The sequence below is a fragment of the Cynocephalus volans genome, chromosome 11, assembly GCF_027409185.1.
Source record: "Cynocephalus volans isolate mCynVol1 chromosome 11, mCynVol1.pri, whole genome shotgun sequence".
NCBI classification, from domain to species: domain Eukaryota; kingdom Metazoa; phylum Chordata; class Mammalia; order Dermoptera; family Cynocephalidae; genus Cynocephalus; species Cynocephalus volans.
This window is the reverse complement of record NC_084470.1, coordinates 74,193,852-74,214,150: the sequence shown is the minus strand read 5'-3', so window position 1 is coordinate 74,214,150 and position 20,299 is coordinate 74,193,852. Positions and strand designations below refer to the sequence as shown.

Below are 20,299 nucleotides of genomic sequence, written 5' to 3'. Positions count from 1 at the left end.
GCTAAAATTAAAAGCAAGATAATGATGTTAGTTGACAAAACAAAACAGAAAACAAAATTCTGTACATAGTCCAATCTCAAATTAGGTTGAAAACTTGTATGTACATGTACAGAATACATTCTGGAAAGTATATATTAAAATGGTGACAGCTGCTGTCTATCTCTGTGTTGTGAAGTGATGGGAGAATTTTGCCTCATTTAAAATATTTTTTCCATGTGTTGGGGACTTTCTCAATAACAGGTATATTTCACCTTTTTGTACTTATTCAGGAAATTTTTATACAATATTATATTCAGACCTGGACTGGAGATAGACCAGTGAATGAGACAGAAAAAGGTTTTGCCCTCAGGAAGCTAATAGCCTTGAGAGATCATGTTTGATCATTAAAATTTTATAATCAGGAAAAAGACACATTAATTAATGAAAGAATGCAAGCAAACTTGTCTGCTTTCATTGGCTTTTTCATGTACCAGTACTGCAGGAACTCTTTATGAATCACTCTCCATCCACATTTCTCCAGGTTAGTCTCAGAGGCTCCAGGAGTGGGCATTTGTGATATGTGACTCCTGGCTACATTTCAGAAGCCCCTTGTGTGATGTGATGTATTTTGCACTAGGGGGGAGTGGGGTCTCACTCCACTCACCACAGAGAACTGCATAAGGTCCAAACATGTGCTAACCTGGGGCTCAAATGGTCCTACCACAGGGCAGCAGAAAACATCATGGTTCCTTGGCAGAAGCTTAGGTAGAAGGTCCCATTATGACCTAAGCAGGACAAATCACCTGGCCTTGCTGAGACTGTATTATCTCACCTGCAGAATACCTGGGATGAACTGGTGGAATCTAGTACTCTACGACTCCAGCATTTACGCAGTGGTGGAGTTGGACAATGTGATATGAACCTCAGGGATATTTATATGAACATAATTATTCAACCACCTTTCTGCCATGGGAGGCTCGATGCCAAGTCCATATTTTGGATCAGTGACCCCCAAAGTACAGCTTATTTAGGAGAGCTTTCAGGGAATATTAGTTCTCACTGAGAGACTTGGACCAGGGACATTTCATTTTTCCCCATGACTGTCTCTCTGTGTAGATTTAAATATGTTTAATGGAATTGGCATTCAGCTCTTATATTAGTTGGTGACTGGCTAGATGCCACAAGTGGGAACAAAGAAGGATCAGAAGATATTTTATACCTCAAGATTTGGAATCTGCAAAAAATGTTTTCTTGTATTTCTGTGTACTTCAACTCATAACTGGTTGATTTCTGCTCTCTTTTTTTCCTTTTCTTCTTGTGTGAAAATGTTGGTATGGTGACTTCTTTCTAATTTTATCAAATACAGTATGTCCAGAAACAAAACAGAACCATGTTTCCGTGTGTGATTCCTGGCAGAAATGGTGCGATTTCATCTTAGGATAAAACTGTGAATTTGTGGGAAGCAACATGATGTGGGTACTTAGGGAAAGCAGAAGGAATACACAGCCTGCCTGCCAGAGTCGCCTTTGTCTTGGTGGCTTGAGGACATCTCTGGTGATTTGTGGGAGCTGAGGCTCCTGAGGACAGAGTCAGAGCCCCTCAGTCACCAAACAAGCAGGCATGCTGGGTAGAGCGCCAAAGGGGCAGTCAGCATTGCTTTCCAGTTGAGTCACATTATTTATTCATTCAAAAAATTACACAGTCGAGTGTGTGTATGAGAGAGAGACAGAGAGACAGAGCACGAACAAGTAAAACAATGTGGTTGAGTCCCCCAGCCTCAGAGGCTGTGCCTGGAGTAAGGGAGAGATGGAGACGTGATTCTGCTGTTAACAGTTTCCAGGAGCCTCCCACAGCATCTGCACCTTGCTGAGCTGAGTACAACTCTGCCACGTACACACATTTGATATGCAACGTGGCTCCTTCAACGTAAGCCAACTTCTTCATCCAGGGCTCACCTGGAGAACCGGTGAGCTGTTCCAGCACTGGAGACAAACTGGCTGTGCTGAATTTATTGAGAGTAAAATATTATATTTCTCAGATAGTTTAAGAGATTCTTCAAGGAAGGTGTTGACTGGTCTAGGATTGGGGGGAGGCGAGGGATGGAGTCATCTCAGGCACAAAAAACTTAAGCAAGGGCTAAAAATCTTAGTAATCAAGAAAAATAATGTTTTAATATATTTTCTTAAAATCAAAATCATTTTAAGTAAAGAAAAGATCATTATTACTGATTTTTCCTTTTGCCTTGAACTTCAGTGTGGCTCAGTATGGCACTGTTACTGATCTTGCCTTTATTTAAAACTGATATTTTATTCATCATGGATTCTTTGCATTCATTTTAATTTTAGAAAATATTGCATGAAATGGTATTTCAATTACTGAATTTTTTGGCACCCCCTTAAAATTAGTGTTGCAAGATTGTGCTTTGTTTTATCCTAGTCTGGCTCTGCCCATAATACTTGCCTTGACTGCTAACTGTAAAAGCCCTGAGAAAAATATGGCGAAAAGGCATATAGGGTGACTGTCTTCAAAGAACTCAGTTCTTATAGAGTATTAACTGTGTTCATGGGTTGAACTCCTTTTGGTTTGCCATGATATGTGAAAGGCTATTTAAGTATTCATTTATTTAGTAGCTGTTCATTGAACGGTTACTATGTTGCTGGCACTATTCTAGGTGCTCAGGTTACACAAATTAGGTATAGTCACTCTTTGTGGAGCTTACATCCCAGGGGTAACCACACATCCTCTCTAGTCCTCACAACAACTCTGCAGTATAGGTGTCAGTTTTATCATTTTACAGGTGAGAAAAGTGAGGCTCAAAGTCCTGGCAGTATATAACTAAAAGTGGTATTGTCTAGTATTGAAAGGATTCCAAAAAAGTCAAGCTTATTGTGACCTGAGCTTAGTCAGTAGGAAGCTTACTGGAATATGAGTACTAAATTGGCTCTTAAGGAAACCACTATTTAAATGCAAGACTAAATGTAGGCAGCAATACAAAACCCATTTTTCTTGATTTTAGCAAAGCAACAAGATGGCACAGAGAAAGCCAGGCAAAAAGATGAATATAAAAAGTATTTATCTGCCTTACATACCAGCATCCACTAGGCCTCTGGCAGGGCAGAGTGGGTTCACCTTTTGTACAAGCTCCCATCTGTGAGAACTGGAATCCTTTATCCAGGCTCATAGAGGAATAGTGCAGTGATTGATTAGCATTGTCTGCATGAGATTGACAAGGATCATCACCAATTCTATGATAGTGTGCCACACATGTCGTGATACTGGTGTCACTGTGTTGATCGTTCTAGTGCCCTGAGCTGAGTTTTCAGAAGACCAATGTTAGGATTATTTGTTGAAGAGGTTATTAATATGTGTTACCTGATTGATGAGAGAGTTGGAAAGGAGAAGCAAACAGAAAACTTTGCTAAAAGTGTTGAGCATGTATGCTGTAAATGCAATTTTTGAAAATCTGTGTATGTATGCATAAAGTAATTAGAACACAAATAAAATTAGATATACATCTAATGACTTTTTAAAAACATCTTTTTTGAGGTAGAATTGATAAAAAATACCCTGTTCACACTTACAGTGTGTGATTTGGTAAGTTTTGGCCTGTGCATACACCCACGAAATCTTCACCACAGTAATGAAAATAAACATATCCTTTACTCCCCAACACGTTTCCTTGTGCCCCTTTGTAATCACTCCCACCTATCCTGTACCTCCCCTATTTCAGACAACTGATGATATGTTTTCTATCACTGCATGTTAGATTGCCTTTCCTAGAATTTTACATGAATGAAACATATTTTTGTGGGGGGAGGGGTCTGGCTTATTCACAGCATAATAGTCAATTATGCTTTGTTCACTAGCATAATTTTTTGAGGTCCTTTTATGTTGTAGAATATAGCAATAGTTCATTACTTTTATTGCTGAGTAGTATCTCATTGCATGGCTGTATCATAGTTTGTTATCCTTTCACCTGTGGATGGACATTTGGGTTGTTCCCAGTGTGAGGCTATTACAAAGAAAGCTACTATGAACATTGCATGTAAGTATTTGGATGGGTGTATGCTTTCCTTTCTCTTGGGTAAATATCTAGGGGTGGAATGAGTGGATCACGTGGTCATCTCTACTCTTTAAGAAACCTACCGGGCCGACCCCGTGGCCACTCGGGAGAGTGTGGCGCTGGGAGTGCAGCAGCGCTCCCGCCGCGGGTTCAGATCCTATATAGGGATGGCCGGTGCGCTCACTGGCTGAGCGCGGCGCAGCCGGTCACAAAAAAGACAAAAAAAAAAAAAAAAAGAAAAAAGAAAAAAGAAACCTACCAAGTTTTCCAGAGTAGTTGTATCATTTTACATTCCTACCCTGCAGTGTATGAAAATTCCAGTTCTTCCACATTTTCACCAATACTTGATTTGATCATTCCTTTTAATTTTAACCTTTCTAATACTATATAGTAGTATCTCATTATGGTTTCAATTTTCATTTTTATAATGAGCAATGATATCGAGTCTTGTCTTGTGCTCGTTTGCCATCCATGCCTTCTTTGTTGAAGTGTTTATTCATACATTTTAGTCCCTTTTTATTTGGTGTTTTATTGTCTTATTGAGTTTTCAGAATTTTTTATATATTCTGAATATAAGTTCTTTATCAGATATATGATTTGCAAATATTTTTTCCCAGTCTGTGCCTTGTGTTTCCGTCCTCTTAACAATTGCTCCTTTGGGCTTTTGTAACTAGACAGATCTGACCTTGAATCATGGGTGTACTATGGGCCTTTTATTTCCTTGTGTTTAAAATGGGTATAATAATACTTATTGGAGAATATTATGGTAAGGATAAAGTATAATATAAGAAAATAGTATATAATACAATGCATATAATAAATGATGATTTCTCCTACTACCACTAGTGCTGACTGCTTCTACTTACAGGATCAAAGAAACTCAAAGTCTCTAGTTCAACTTTATTCTCAATGCCTGAGTCCTGTCCCCATATTTGACAAGTGACCTCTTGCCTCTGCATAACCACTTTGAAGGGCTTCGAAGGATGGATGTTCATGACCTTGTGTCTTCGTTCTTCCACTGGAGTAGACAGCAAGAACTCCCTGCTGACTGTCCAGTTTCTCCTCATTTTGTGAAACACAGTATGCTCTAGGAACATTGGCTTTTTTTCTGTCCCTCTAACACCGTTAGCTTGTTTCTAGCTTCTGGTGTTTGTATTAACTGCTTTCTTAGCCTTGGCAAATTCAGCTCTCCTCATTTAAAGTCATTTGACCTTGGACCATCCTTTAACCTCTTTGAGTCTTAATTTACTTATCTCTAAAAATGGAATAATAATGGAGCCCTTGTGTTAGGGTGGTATTGATGAGACATTACTCTTAAAGTATTGAGAATGGTGCCTGGCACATAATAAATGCCCAATATTATAAACTAGTCTGCTATGCCTCATTCTTATTAGTAAACTTAAATAGGGATTAGCACCTTTATTTTTATTTACATCACTTCTCTGTTAAAGGATAATCCCTTTCTGTCCTTTTCTCCTAAATTTTTTTTTTCAGTTTGTGTATATACACTGATATTTTTTCTTCATCTTGACCCACATAAGATTTTTATTTTTTCATCTTTTCCTGTGAGGTTGACTATATTTGTCCAAACTAACAAAATGATTTTTAATCCTCATTCTATGCATCAGATTATCAGCACTGTCTTAGAGCTTTTGGTCACCATGCCATTTGCGTTTTCATTTAATAATATATAAGCACGTCATTGAATGGGACAAAATCAAACATGGAGGCTAGTAACGTCTCAAATTGATCCATCAATCTATACCCTTTGGTTGTGGTTGTCCAGTCACCCATGGCTCCTCTCTTATCAAGGATATCTTAGGAAAACACTGCCAAATGCCTTTTTGAAATCCAGTTACCCTTTGCTACATTCTTTGACCTATCGTTGGTAATAAAAAACCCTGAGAATTACTTAGAGAAGTTGGTTGGTTATGGCTTTTTCTGGATAAACCCATGGTATAGCATAGTAATAATTACTTGCTTTTGAAGGGTATGTTTAATAAACTCATCAAATAGGAAGGTTTGTTAGCTTTCTGAAATTGTAGCTAGGGATTCAATTGAAGATCATCTGGATACACTTAGAGAGCACACTACCATTTTCTTTGAGTGATAGGCCTATATTACATGTATTCATGATTTAAAGAGTACTTGTTTTTCCACATTTTCTAGAATACAAAATTTGAGGAAGAATTCACATTATGTATTTGTGTTACCTTGCTAAAAAGTTACATGATATAATTTGTATATAGTTGAGTAATGGGGGGAAAAGTCCCCTTAGTTTCAACCACTACAGTTTTTAAAATGGGATTTTCCAGGCAATGAGTCCCTAACCGTGAGCAGGTGCATTTGGATTTTTCATTTGCCGGAACATATTTTATGTTTAAAATTTTAGTGAAAAACAATAAAAAGCAAACTGGTTTATAGGTTTCTGGAAAAAGAGATGACCTTTCTGTCTGCTTTGAGGTAACAAAATTAGTAAATGGATCTGATTTTTGAGGTTTTTAAAAAAAATTAAACCTACTTTTATACAGATACAGTTGCCAAAATTGAATTTGTTATTTAGTAGTTGACAGTTTGCTTGCTTTTTTCAAGCACTTCTTGTGAACCATTGGGTTTTAAGGAGATCTCGAACAACTAGACAGACTGAAATAGACTGGGGTAGTGGGGAAAAGAATTTAATCTCCATTAATTGCTTATTCTGTTTTCTGTTTTTAACTTGATCTGGATTTTTTCTACAAAAGTAGAAAGAATGGATGTAATGAGTCTAGATACCCATTACCTAGCTTTAACCATGATCAATTCTTGGCCAATCTAATTTCATTTATATCTGACATCCACTTTTTCTCCTGAATATCATATAACTTCATTTTTAAACATTTCAGTGTTTGATCTGATTTATAAGCCTTGAAGATGAAGGGCATTCCTAATTTTTGTACAACTCTTAATTTCTAACCTATGTGTAATTTTTTCCTTCATTGTTATGTTTTTAATCCAAGCTGATTAAACATGTATTCTTTAAGAAGCACTGTAGACATGAAAAGAACTCGCCTACTTGTTGAGAGTATTGCCTCTCACCTTCCTTCTAATGCTACAAAGTCTTCTCTGCTTGTTCCCTATTATTTCAGTAGAAACAGTATAAGAGCCAACATTTTTGAGATCAGGTTTTCTTAAACATTTTTAATCATAAAGTATCCTTTAAAAAAAATCCTGGGATCATATAAACCAAAACAATGAGTTTGGTTATTTCTGAGTCATTTCCTACTTATCTGCGTTTTTTATTTCTACAGTGCATATATATTCATTTTTATAAATGAAGAAGTTTTTTAAAACCTCTTTTATTGTGGTAAAATATATGTAAATATAAAATTAACCATTTTAACCATTTTTAAGTGTACATTCATACTTATTTATGGTTGGTGTGCAACTGTCACCAACATCCAACTCCAGAACTTTTTTAGCATCCTAAACTGAAAGTATGTACTCATTAAACAATGATTCTCCATTCCCTCTTCCCTCCAGCCCCTGGTAATCATGATTCTCCTTTCTGTCTCTATGAACTTGACTATTCTAGGTACCTCATAAAAGAGGAATCATACAATATTTGTCCTTTTGTGCTTGTATTATTTCATTTGGCATAATGTCTTCAAAGTTCATTCATGTTGTAGCATGTGTGAGAATTTTATTACTTTATAAGGAGAATAATATTCCATTGCATGTATATACCTTATCCATTCATCTGTTGATGAACATTTAAGTTATATTCACAGGTTTTTTGTTTTTTTTTTAAGTAACTTAAATGTGTACCTTGCTTTATAGTTTGAAAAACCTCCAGAACATTTTGAAGGTTAGGCAGGGGTCACTGACCTTGTTTTCAGATATAGAAACTAAGAATCAGAAAGGTTATGGGCTTGCAAGTGAACACAAGTGAACACAATCCATATCTGCATCTACAGCTTGAGACTCCAACTCTAGTATTCCGACATCGATATACAAGTTCTGTTTCCTGGGTTACGTGCTAAAAGGCGTAAAGGTAGCTTAGCGTAAATTACTGTTATAAAGGTAGTTAGCATAAATTACTGTATTTTTCTTTCTTTCTTTAAATTGGGGGCTTTATTGGCCATTTGGGTGGGACAGTTCCATTATGTGACTGTCTCTAGTATCAGATCATTTAACATCCCTGCCCTACGGGTTAAATGCTAGTAGCATTCACCTTACATCATAGACAACCAAAAGCATATCCACCTATTTTCCAAATGCCTCCTGCAGGTGGGGTTGGCGGAATAGGTATTACCCTTCTGTCAAAACTTGAGGGACTAAGACCTGCAAACCACTTTATATTCACTCCCTGCTTTTAGAAGTAAAATAATATGGAAACTGACCAGAAGTACCCTTTTCAAATGACTTCTATTATAGAATTATTCAATGAAACAAAAGCTTGTCCAACATAAAATTAGTCTACCTAAACGAAATCTTCTTGTCAATTCATACTGTATACACTTGGGGTGAGGTGGGAAGGTACAGAACGTCACCTCCAGTGCCTGGGTGTTTGCAGTGATCTGTTAGTTACCATAGAGAAGGAGGAAGATCTTTGTGTTGCCAGTGGCCACCGACACCATCATTATGAATTGGCTCTGATATAAGGACTCTGGTAAGAGTGAGAGCCAGAACCTGTTCAGAGACTGGACCATCCAGGGTTAGGAGAGTGGAAGGCTGCATTCACCCCTGCAGTGAGTGAGTGTTGTCAAGCTATGAAAGCTCAAGGCTTTTCATTTTTAGTGAATTTTAAGGGAATTAGTCTTTGTTATAGCTGTTGTACATACTGACTCTTTTACTTCCATATATCAGTTTTAGGTTTCATGTAGTCATAAACCAGGTAACTCCAATACACTGGTCCTGATAAGATGTGGTATCCTTCTCTGGGCACACCTAGCTCTTAGGATGATAAGGTACCCTGGCTAGAACTGGGACAAAAAGTCCTAGTTCATACATGCAAGCATTCTGTACACACCCTATTGGGAATTGCTGACATAAATACTGAAATGTGCTGTGCAGACTGACAAGAAGGGATGATAGGGACTTGGGGAAACTGGAGCATGTAAAAACGTATTGCTACTCTGCTCCAGCCATCCATCGCGAGGCAGGTCCAGCGCTGCCAGATCTTCCCAATTTTTTAAGACCAGGTAGAAATCTGGATTTTTTTTTCTGCGACTTATCCCAATTTTTAAATACTGGCAACTGTTTTTTTAAATTGGGCTGAAATGCATATAGCATAAAATTTGCCATCTTAATCATTTTTAAGTGTATGTGCAGTTCAGTAGTGTTAAGTACATTCACTTTGCTGTGCAACCAGTTTCTAGAACTCTTTTCATATTGCGAAACTGAAACTATACCCATTAAACCGCAACTCCCCATACTCCCTCTGCCAGCCTCTGGAAACTACCATTCTGCTTTCTGTCTCTGTGAATTTGATTACTCTAGGTACCTCATGTAAATGGAATCATACAGTAGTTGTCTTCTTGTGGACTGGTTTATTTCACTTAACATAAAGTCCTCAAGGTTTGTACATGTTGTGTAGCATGTGTCGGAATTTCCTTTCTTTTATAGATCATTTCAAAGAGGGCTCTGGGTCTGTGAAACCAAGAGCTGTTAATGTGATGACCAGAGATCAACATTCTCCATAGGATGCCGCAGTCACTCAACAGTGCTATGTTTTCCTGAGGAGATGTAAGACTTAGCCAGTTATGATCATGACATAATAATCCATGATTGACAATGTGGGAAATTAAACAAATATCCTAAAGGTTTTTTAAAAAAGAATTTCTTTCCTTTTTAAGGCTGAATAATATTTCATTATATGTATGTACCACATTATGTTTATCCATTCATCCATTGATGGATACTTGGGTTGCTTGACAACTAAAATTTAAAATGACTTTAAAGTGCAGTGTCTGCTGAACAAAAAATTTCTCAGCTGGCTGGATTTAGCACATGGGTTGCCATTTGGTGTCAGTTGCCCTATATGGATAATAAAATTACACACGCACATTATTATGAACTCAGTGCTATAGCTTATAGAAACCTTGGCAACGCAGAGGATAAAGTAATCTGGAAATCACACTGAAGGGACAGATCTTCTACTTAAAGGCTGGACTAATTAGAAATTTATGGAGCATTATCAGAGACTTCATGACATTTTGTACTCATATTTAATATTCAGTGTGGCTAAAACCCTGAAGCAAACTTGGCAGCAATCCTCTTCCCTTGGGAACCAACATACAGCACATTGCACAAGGCTCTGCCCAAAGCAGGCGCTGAACAGGTGAGGAATATGTAGTCTCTATTATCCAGTGCACTGCTGTAGAAATTAAATCTATTGGCAAATTAGCCAACCTGAGCAGAGCTCCCTGCTCATGTGCAGTGACTCCCCGACTCAGCGTTTCACAAAGATGACTCCAGTATGTACTCTTGATTTGATTATGGCTAAGGATTTACCTGACAAACCATAATGAGGAATCACCTGGATTGCTTGGATGGACATAACAAGGGCTGTCTAAGCTCCTGTGCACAACCAAAAGAAGAAAAAAATGTGTTTTTCCATTGAAAAATTATTTTATTTTTATTGCCACAAATCTTGGGATATTAATTGGAGGGGAGAAAGGGGCAGGAGATGGGGAACAGTTTCAGCTTCACTACTAACGTGTACATGGCCTGCTCCTTACCCAGGTGTGTAAAGAATTATTGAAGAGCTGATGTGAAAGTGTATGTTGGCCCTGCACCAGTCTTTCACAATAATTGCCTCTCTGGCTGTGTCCTTTCCCTGGTAAATAAATAGGTTTCCTTGGGACAGTGCCTTTAAAGGTTTCTGTGTTGGTGATTACATGGATGCTGACATAGGGATTTATATCCTGACGTTCCTTTGAAGGAAACATTTAGCTGCTAAAGAGATTGTCTAGAGTCATGTTCTGCCTAAATTGAATGTAAATATAACATGCCGGTGGGATATGTTGCAGCAGTGTATGAAGACTGCATGCTGCTTCTCCTCCACCTCTGCCTCCTCACTCTTGTCCTTCTTTAATTAGTTAGATTTGATGGAATGATTAGGGACATAATTATAGGGCTTTCCACCAATGCATTTAGTAGTAGGACTTTTTTTACTTTTAAATTTTTGTAGTTGTCCTTTTGTAGAGGCATTTTCCAGTCTTCATCCATCAGCCTTGCCTGCCTGTTTTTTTCCTTCCAAGGGCAGTTGAATGTGGGCATTTCTTATCACGCTTTTTGCAGGTGAGGGTGGGCGTGGAGGGATCAGGAATGGCCTCAAAGTTAGACTTTTGTCATCATCTCCAAATGCAGGTTGATGTCTAGCCACATAGATACATTCACAAGATGTTAATAAACACACCTAAAGAAATACCACAACTTTTATAACCCTGTCTGAATATTTTATGCTAGAGGACTCAAAATTGTATGTCCTGGACCTCTTCTGACATCTCAGAGGACCTGCCATTTTTGCCTGCTTTTAGAGAAGCACTGTTAATTAAAAATGTCTGTATCGTACTTTGGGTTGCCTTTTGCTAAATGCCTAAACTCTTGAGCACAAGCCTATGATCCACATTCCAAAACAAACAAAAACTCAGTAACGTGGACTTGGGAAAAGTGACCTCTGAGTTGACATGCCACTTTAGCCAAAGCCTTAAGTAACTTTGGAAATAAATTTCTCTGGGTTATTAGTATGAAAGTGTATACTTTTTGCCTTTGCTGCCATTGGCAGTTAATGTAACTACCACAGAAATCATTTGTGTTAACTGTGGAAAGAAAATACAGATAAGCAAAATGGAAGTAAAAATCACTTTGAATTTGACCACTTAGGCATTGTTAATGTTCTGATGTTGATAGACTTCATGTCTTTTTTTCTGAATGTATAGATATATGTAGATAAGTAACGTGTGTGCCCACATTGAGCAAACTGTGCTTTTTGTCCTATTTTTTTTAAGTTCAAATGTTGCAATATTTTTATCTGCCAGTTAATATAACTGCCACCTAATTGGTTAAATCTCCCTCCACATTCACTGCGTGAGAGGCTTTTACCTACCTACCATATGCCCTACTTAAGGGCATGTACGTTGTTCCAAATAATGTTTCTTCATGAGAGTGCTGTCACCCACACTGAACCACACTGTCACACAGGAGAAGGTGAGGATCTGAGAAGTGAAGTCAACCAAAATACTTTGACCTAACAACTGTGAATGCAAATAGCCACCACACTCTTTTTTTCTTAACTACTGCACAGTCTTGTGGAATATTTGCTAGCCATACATGTTTCTACATATTTTCTAATTAGCATTGACATGCTAGATTTGGCTAAATGCTGTGGATTAACAGCAAAGAATAGGTTAGGTCATTGATAAAATATTTTATTTTCTGTAGGAGTTACCTTGCATCTGCTATAGGCCACATCATCTATTAATGAGAAAAAAGGAACGAGAAAAGGTGTCTTAAATGATGCACCTTTTTTCTTTTGCTCAGTTGTCACTAGCAGTGTGTTTAACCATTTAATGAATTGCTTGTGCACGCATGTGTGTGCGTGTGTGCATGTGCATGCGTGTATGCACATGTGCTTGTGGGCTTGTGTTGGTGCCTGTTGGTGAGTATCCAGGTTTGGGAAGAACAAGACAATCTCCACAATATCTGAACAGTTGAGCTGGCCTTGACTGAAGGTCTATTGTTTTTATGTTCTCTGGGGAACCAATACTCTGCACCTGTAGCCTGCTGGTTCATCTCTGCTTACAAGCTGCCATCTCACTTGGTCTAAAGCCTTTGGAAACATTGTGTTTCTGCCGTTGACGAATTGGTTGGCAGTGAGGAGCTGGTAAAATTATTCTCTCACAGGCATTTAATGATGATAAAACATTAGCTGTGCCATTCAAGAGTGTTTTTGATAAGTAGTCCCTCTGCTAAAGACCCTGGCTGCAGGTTAGAATATTGTTAGGACATCAAAATGTTAAGCAAATAAGACTTTAGGTTGCTATTGAGCATGAGATGATGCTATGCCTATTTTTAATTTCCCAGGGGATTCAGGAATAGCCATTGCACAGCCCACAATTTTTGTTTTTTTGGTCTTCATGTTAGTATTGTACATTGGATGACAATTCTTTGTCCACAGTAATTTCAAGATTTCTGTGGGGAGTTATTTATAAGAGATCCTTTTTTTTTTTTTTCCATTCATTCTTACGCCATCTAATTTTCTCTTTGCCTTGGCTAGATTCAGTGAACAAGAAAAATCCGAATTAGATATGGAAGGAGGCCAAAAACAGGGGCAGAACATGGCAGTGGAAATATCAAAATCAGGGCACTTAGGAAGCACATTAAGATTGTAAAAGGAAGGAAAGAATCTTTAAAATAGATTTGTTCTGTCCCCCCCCCCCCTTTTTTTTCCTTAAAAGATTGGTTATCTATTTTTGTAGCCTTGTTTAAGGCAGGGGAGCTGGTCCTGGCTTCACGAGGTCATTTGCCAGCACTGCACTCCATTCCTGCTGGTTTTTACTGTCTTAGTCAGGAGGGCAGCCTTGAGAGGCAGGAAGCAACGGAAAAGGGTCAGTGCAGGAGCTTGGGTGGTTTATTTGGCCAGCGGGGACCTGCGTCTTGTTCCCCAGGAGCCTAGTCTCCAGTTGTATAAGAGCTTCAATGTGGTTATATGTGCTGTTGCTGGAAGCTTCACTTATTAAGTATTTCCTTAGTGCCAGGCACTAGTACCTACCATAGTAAATAGGAAAATAAGGACTACAAAGGCTTACCACCATGTTAATAATGAATACGAATATTAAGGCTAAGCACGGTGGTCTGATAGAAGTTAGCACTTAGTAACTGCTAGTTGCTAGCCATATTTGTATTGAATTTATAGCAACTCCGGATAACCTAGTGAGTCAGCACTATTGTGCATCCCATTTTACTGATGAGAATATTGAATCTTAGGGAAATGAAGTACCTGACCCAAGGTTACCCAGCTAGTAAGTGGTTGAGTCTGTGTTGGTCTGATTACAAAACTCAACCTCATTACCACCAACAATATGAGTGATCAGTCCATTTGTGTAGTGGGTGCTTGTAGTTTGCAACTGCTTTGTGGGCATTCTCATTTAATCTTTATGATGTTGATTTTATCTGACTTACCCCAGGTCGTATACCTTGCAAGTGGTGGGGCTGAGTTTTTAATTCAGTTCTTGATTGTACCTTCTGTGCCTTTGTAGTGATTTCAGTCCTGGAGCCTGATGATTTCTCCCTTCAGTTCTCCCTGCCGCCTTCTCCCTCTGCCTCCTTCTCCCTCTGCCTCCTTACACCCAGGGAAGCCGGCGGATAGGGTGAATCCACTGCCATTCCAGGGAGCGAGCGGCTGGAGTAGCCCTGCTCTGAAGTGCCAAAGGGAGAAAGGGCGGCAGAGAAGCGTCCGTGTATCAGCTGCCCCTTCCTAGGGTACAATGGAAACAGTGGTTACCCCAAAGTCAGGCTGGCTATGGGATTTTGGATAAGTTCTTAATCTCTATGACTTCTGTTTCCTTATCTGTAAAATTGGGATGATAATATTACTTTATAGGGTAATTGAAAGAAATGACATATGTTGGATATATCAGAATCATGACATCTATTTCTTTTCTTTCTTTCTTTCTTTTTTTTTTTTTTAAACTTTAAGGATTTTAATGCTCTCATAAATTAAGTCAATCCATAACTCCATGCCATTTAACCAGGGTGGGCAGATACATTACACAAGTGCCACCGCTTTCCGATTACAAGTTGGTGGTTGTAATGTCTTTTATGACCTCACCAAACAAATAACAGTCCGTCATTTCTGCAATATCGGGTCAGCCCTATTTGTGTGGGAGGAGACTACACAGGAGCTTGAATGCCTGGAGGAAAGAGTCATTGTGTACCACCTTGAAAGCTGGTGTCCCTCTGCACATGAATTTCATGTTTTCCAATAATCTGTTATTTGTTCCCAAACCTGCTTATACCTGTTATCTTGTAACTATAATAATATAATTTAATTAAACATTATGTAAACCAGTGAAATACACACGGGAGAAAAAAAGAGCTTCTGTTTCCTTGAAAACTTACTTGAATCTGTTAGGAAGACTAGATAAAGGTTAGTTGCTTAAAAATTGCTGTTAAATTAGGCGTAGGTAAGGACTGTAAAATATAAAGAGAAGTCATAAAAAATCTAAAGCATTCAAATTGCTTTGCAAGTGTCTTTACGTTACCACTCCATTTCAAATGAACCCAAATTGGAAACCATGGACTCTGAATTGTAAGTATGGTTTATATCAAGAAAGATCATATAGAACACCAAACAGGGAACTCAGATTCAAATAAAGGTATCAATTTACTTTAAAAGATGGATGAAAGAATGAACACCGTGTGTATTTGTGTGTGTGTGTACATGCATTAAAGTAAAATGCTTTAAGTTTGTATGAATAATGTCTCATGATTTCTTGTTTTGTGCAACTCTTTTGATCAACTCATTATATGTTGGTCTCAGGTGTGTTGGAAAGAGGGCTTGTAATGTATGAGATGTTTCACAGGTTCTTTCTTACCTATTATTCATTACAAAAAGAAGCTTACCCTATCCTGTTCCTTCAAGAGCCATATAAATCAAGCTATTTTTTTTTTGCAATACTATATTTCATCAGTTCTAAGATACATCGTTTTCTACATTTAAATGTTTCAGAAATGAAAACGCATTCTGCAATCAGAGGCATTGTGTAACTTCATTGGCAGTATTTTTTTCTGCCTTATTGCATCATAAATTATAATTGTTGCCTTAGGTTTGATAAAACATTGTATGCTTTATGATTTTGTTTTCTAGAAAATATTTTAAATGCATGTGAATTATAGGTTTGTTAGAGTTGAGGTGGGTATTTCTCCCCATCTCTGGGTTAGCTAGCTAGCTGAATCTGTCTCAATTTATTAATAAAGTTTTATAAAGCAATGGCTTGTTATAAAAAGTGAGAAACTGGTGTTTGATTTTCTTTAAATGAAAGTAGTAAACATCACATCTGTATGTCCTAATTTTCTCATGTGTAAAATGAGAATAATGCAGTAAATTATTTCTAAAGTCCCTGTCAGCTTTAACATCCTAAAAGTCTGAGTCTTTTCTAGAGGAAACCAGAACTTAATTCTTAATCTATTAGGAGGGTAGGGGGACAGTCTCAAATATCTTTTATAATAGGATGAAATCCATCAATCTTCTCCAACAAATGCACCCATGAGGGCATATTCCCAGAGTTGCCTGTGATTTCAAGGTGTTCATGGACCTCCCATCCTTGTCCTTGAACACAAGGGGAACCTTCAAGCTCAAATTAAGTATATCCTTGACTTTTGCTTCTTGAGTTTGAATTTTTCTGATAAAGGTCTTTGTAAAGATTACATGTAAAGTAGAACTTTTTGAGTTCTTCTGAGTTTATGGATTGTTCCTTAAGGCTCAACCCTTTGCTAGTATCTTCCACTGTGGTCGAGCTAGAGTACTTATTTCCATTTGTCACAGCCATAGATATTCTAACTGGGTTCCTGAGTGCCAAGGAAAAGGGAGAATACAACTATGGAAGGGGAACAAAAGCTCTCAAAATACTTAATAAAATGATCTTTTCTCTGTAACTCAAAGCTCTGCCCAATAGAGAAGAGTCGTTAATAGAAAGAGAAAATCATTGTTGTGCTTTCCAAGTTTTCTTAGTAGTATTTGAAGATCTATATAGGCTTTTCCTACCTTGGAGGTCCAAAGTCTTGACAAAAACCTCAGGTACTGAGTCCATTAGAGAAACAGTGAAAATACCAGGTCTAACATTTAAGTGCCATGTACAGCTTGTTTTTTTAGCCTTTTCTCTACATATCTGCCATACTGATTGTGTTGTGTCCTTAAGAATTACTGAAGGAAGGACGTACATTTTCAAAAAGTGGGCTTCATTTATACTGTTGCAAAAATTTATCTCCACGGATCACTTTCTTTGATACCCAAATCAACTAATTTAGTAGTTCCCATGTGGACTAATCAAGCAGTCTTCCTCCCAGACTTCCCTCTTGTTTGGAGATTTCGCCTCAACGTCTGTCACTGTCTTTAGCAGGCACCACAGCAGGGTACCCTCCCATACTGGCCATTCTGGTCATTGTAATTTTGTAGGAGATGGGGTTCATTTGGTGGCTTTTCTTTTTTCTTTGCAGTGCCTTTTTTTTTTTTTTTCATGTGTTCATCTTTCTATATCTTGTAACAGAGAGGATAGAAAACAGTTTACATTTCCTCTAATTCTGTTAAATTAATTGCAGGTGGCTGGCTCCTGTAGCATCCAAAACTGCCTTTAAAATTTGTTCTGGAAGTTGTAGTCTCTCCTTATTAAAGGATAGAATAAGTGATAGAGGTAACATTTTTCATCACACCGCCATAAAGGATGCTTTTAATTTAAAAGAGACTGAGTGGCAGTGATGTGTCATTTTCATTGAAGTGATAGAAAATCAACACTGATATGTACCAGGGAATCCCCTGTATATTTGTCTTAAAACAGTATCCTTAGTGATATTAAAGTCGGTGCCTTATTTGTGAGTTCACTAAGGAAAGTGAATTCCAAGAAGAATACCATTATTTTCATTGTCATATGACATTTTTTGACTCCACCTATTATGAGAAGGACTTGAGCTGTCTAGTATGCAGTGTGTATAATTTGGCCCTTTTGATTCCTTTGTGAGAAGCATAATCTAGCAGAGTAGTAGTACTTGAGAATGAAGTTTCTAAAGTTTTTTGTTTTAGAAGTTTCATTGTTCCCATTTTTCTGTCACTTGTATTAAAGCAAATATTTGCATTATAGTGAAAGTGCTTTTAGGTAACATGAGCTTTCATGCCTGGTAATATAGTCTATTTCTTGAATTACTGATTAAAATTATAGATTCCTAGACCCCTCTTCTGGAAATTCTGACTCAATAGATGAGAATGGGATCCTAAGTTTGCTTTTTGTTTGTTTGTTTGTTTGTTTAAATCAAGCACTACAGTTGAAAATCTGTATTCAGGCAAGGCTGGGAAATTCTACCCTCTATAGCCAGCCCATTGGAAGTGTTGGCTAAAACTGTGCTTCTTGGAAGTGAAACTTGGGCTTTCTCTAACCATAATGCCTGGATTTGGGGAGATGGCTGAGAGGGAATGGTGCAAGGAGATAATAAAGTTTGTCATCTGTTTTGATTAAATGTTGTGTTTTGATGGCCTGTCAGCTCTTTTTGTGGCACTACTGGCTGTATGTTACTTAGAAAATGGTTCTACTTACAATCAACAGTCAACATTCTAGAGGGGAGGCCAACAAAGTGTCGGTTATCCATGAGAAATAGAAGTCAACCAATTGCATTTTGTCACAAAGAAATGATAAAAGCATGAGGTGATTGATACATTAACTGCCGTGACCCAATTATTATACAACCTATATATGTATCCAAACATCAGACCGTACCCCATAAGTATGTAAGTATTACAATGTGTAAGTTAAAACTTTTTTTAAAAGTTCATGGAGGGCCGAACCCGTGGCTCACTCGGGAGAGTGCGGCGCGGGGAGCGCTGAGGCCGCAGCTTCGGATCCTATATAGGGATGGCCAGTGCGCTCACTGGCTGAGTGCGGTGCTTGCAACACCAAGCCAAGGGTTCCGATCCACACACACACACACACACACACACACACACACACACACACACACACACACACACACACACACACACACAAAGTTCATGGGAAAAAAATCAACCAATTACAAATGGAAACTTCTAGACACAGTTAGGGAGCACTTGGTCCCGATTGGGCGTTGACAGCATCTGCGTCTACTGTGTAGGAAGATGTTGTGCTTAACATGAGAACAGACAGTATCCTTCATGGGTGAGAAAGCCTGTTAGTGCCCTGGACTTCCATAGGTCTGCTAGAGAGTGACAATAGAGAGACTGCAATGTGGCCACACCTGGATCAGATGCCATTTTATTGTTATGAGTTGACTCTTGGGTGGAAGAAGGAAGGCACTGGCCTTCCCTATTGAAAGCATGCTGCAGAGAAAAACTACTGGTGGATCATGCTGTGGTTGGGGGACTTATCTACATAGCTATCTCATATTAATTGCTAACTAATGTTAGGGCTCACTACCAAAAGCAAATTTATCAAGGTGAGTAAGTTATTGAAGGAAAGTCTTGCAGGTATCAGGCTATGACAATTAATTCAATCACATGATGTTTTTAAGGGTCTACTTTTTGCCTGTCACAAAGTTCTGGAAATACTATGGTGTGATTATGAAACAAAACTAATGAGAAGAATGACATTGATCGATTTAGTTGTGTAAATATATAATTACCAGACGAGAAATGCACCAGAAAAGAGAGGAGCAAGATTCCGTGAGAGGTATGACAGTACCATCTACCAAGTATGTACATTATTTATTGCTGTATTAAAAAGTTAACCCAAAACTTAGCAACTTAACACACTTTCATTATCTCACACAGTTTCTGAGGGTCAGGAATGCAGGAGTGGTATAGCTGGGTGGTCCTGGCTCAAGAACTCTCCTGAGGATGCAGTCAGGCTGTTGGCCAGGGATACAGTCATGTGAAAGCTTAGCCAGGACTGAAGGATGTACTCTGAAGGTGACTTAAATGGCTATTAGCAGGAGGCTTCAGTTACTCACTATGTGTGGCTCTCCAAAGAGCTGCACACAACATGGCAGCTGGTTTCCCCAAAGCAAATAATCCAAGAAGGAGATAGAGTATGCACACTCAAAGATGGAAGTGATAGTGTCTTATACCCTAATCTTGTGTGTGACATACCATCACTTCTCCTGCATTCTGTTGTTCATACAGACCAAGCCTTGTGCACCGTGGGTGGAGAATACACAAGAGTCTGAATACCAGGACATAGAGCTCATTAAGGGCCATCTTGGAGGTCAGCTACACACTGAATGTGGGGGATTGTTGTAGGGCTCTTCCTAGAAGGTGCTCTTCAAGCTGAGACACAAAGGATGAGTAGGTCGAGTGATGGATTTGGAAGAGAGCATTTCTGGGCGGTCAGATCATGGAATGTTTTGAAACAGTGAGAAAAGGCCAGTGCAGATAGAGCAGAAGGAATCTGGAATCATGTACTGAGAGATGATGCTGAAGAGGTTGGCAGGGACCAGACTATACATGTCCTTTTAGGTTAAATTAAGGATTTTGTTCTTTGGAGACTTAAGCTGGGGAATGACATAATTAGATTTACTTAAAAAAAAATTTTT

General features: G+C 38.3%; 1 protein-coding gene and 1 non-coding gene across 10 annotated transcripts in view; both read left to right on the top strand.

The window, feature by feature from the left end:
- The window catches only part of MAGI1 (membrane associated guanylate kinase, WW and PDZ domain containing 1), a 585,689-nt gene that overhangs the window by 398,946 nt on the left and 166,444 nt on the right, over window positions 1-20,299 (top strand). The gene's annotated exons all lie outside the window — the stretch shown is intronic.
- Window positions 9,645-9,772, top strand: LOC134391428 (small nucleolar RNA SNORA25). The gene has a single exon (XR_010024968.1). It is a non-coding gene; the product is annotated as a small nucleolar RNA SNORA25 (small nucleolar RNA).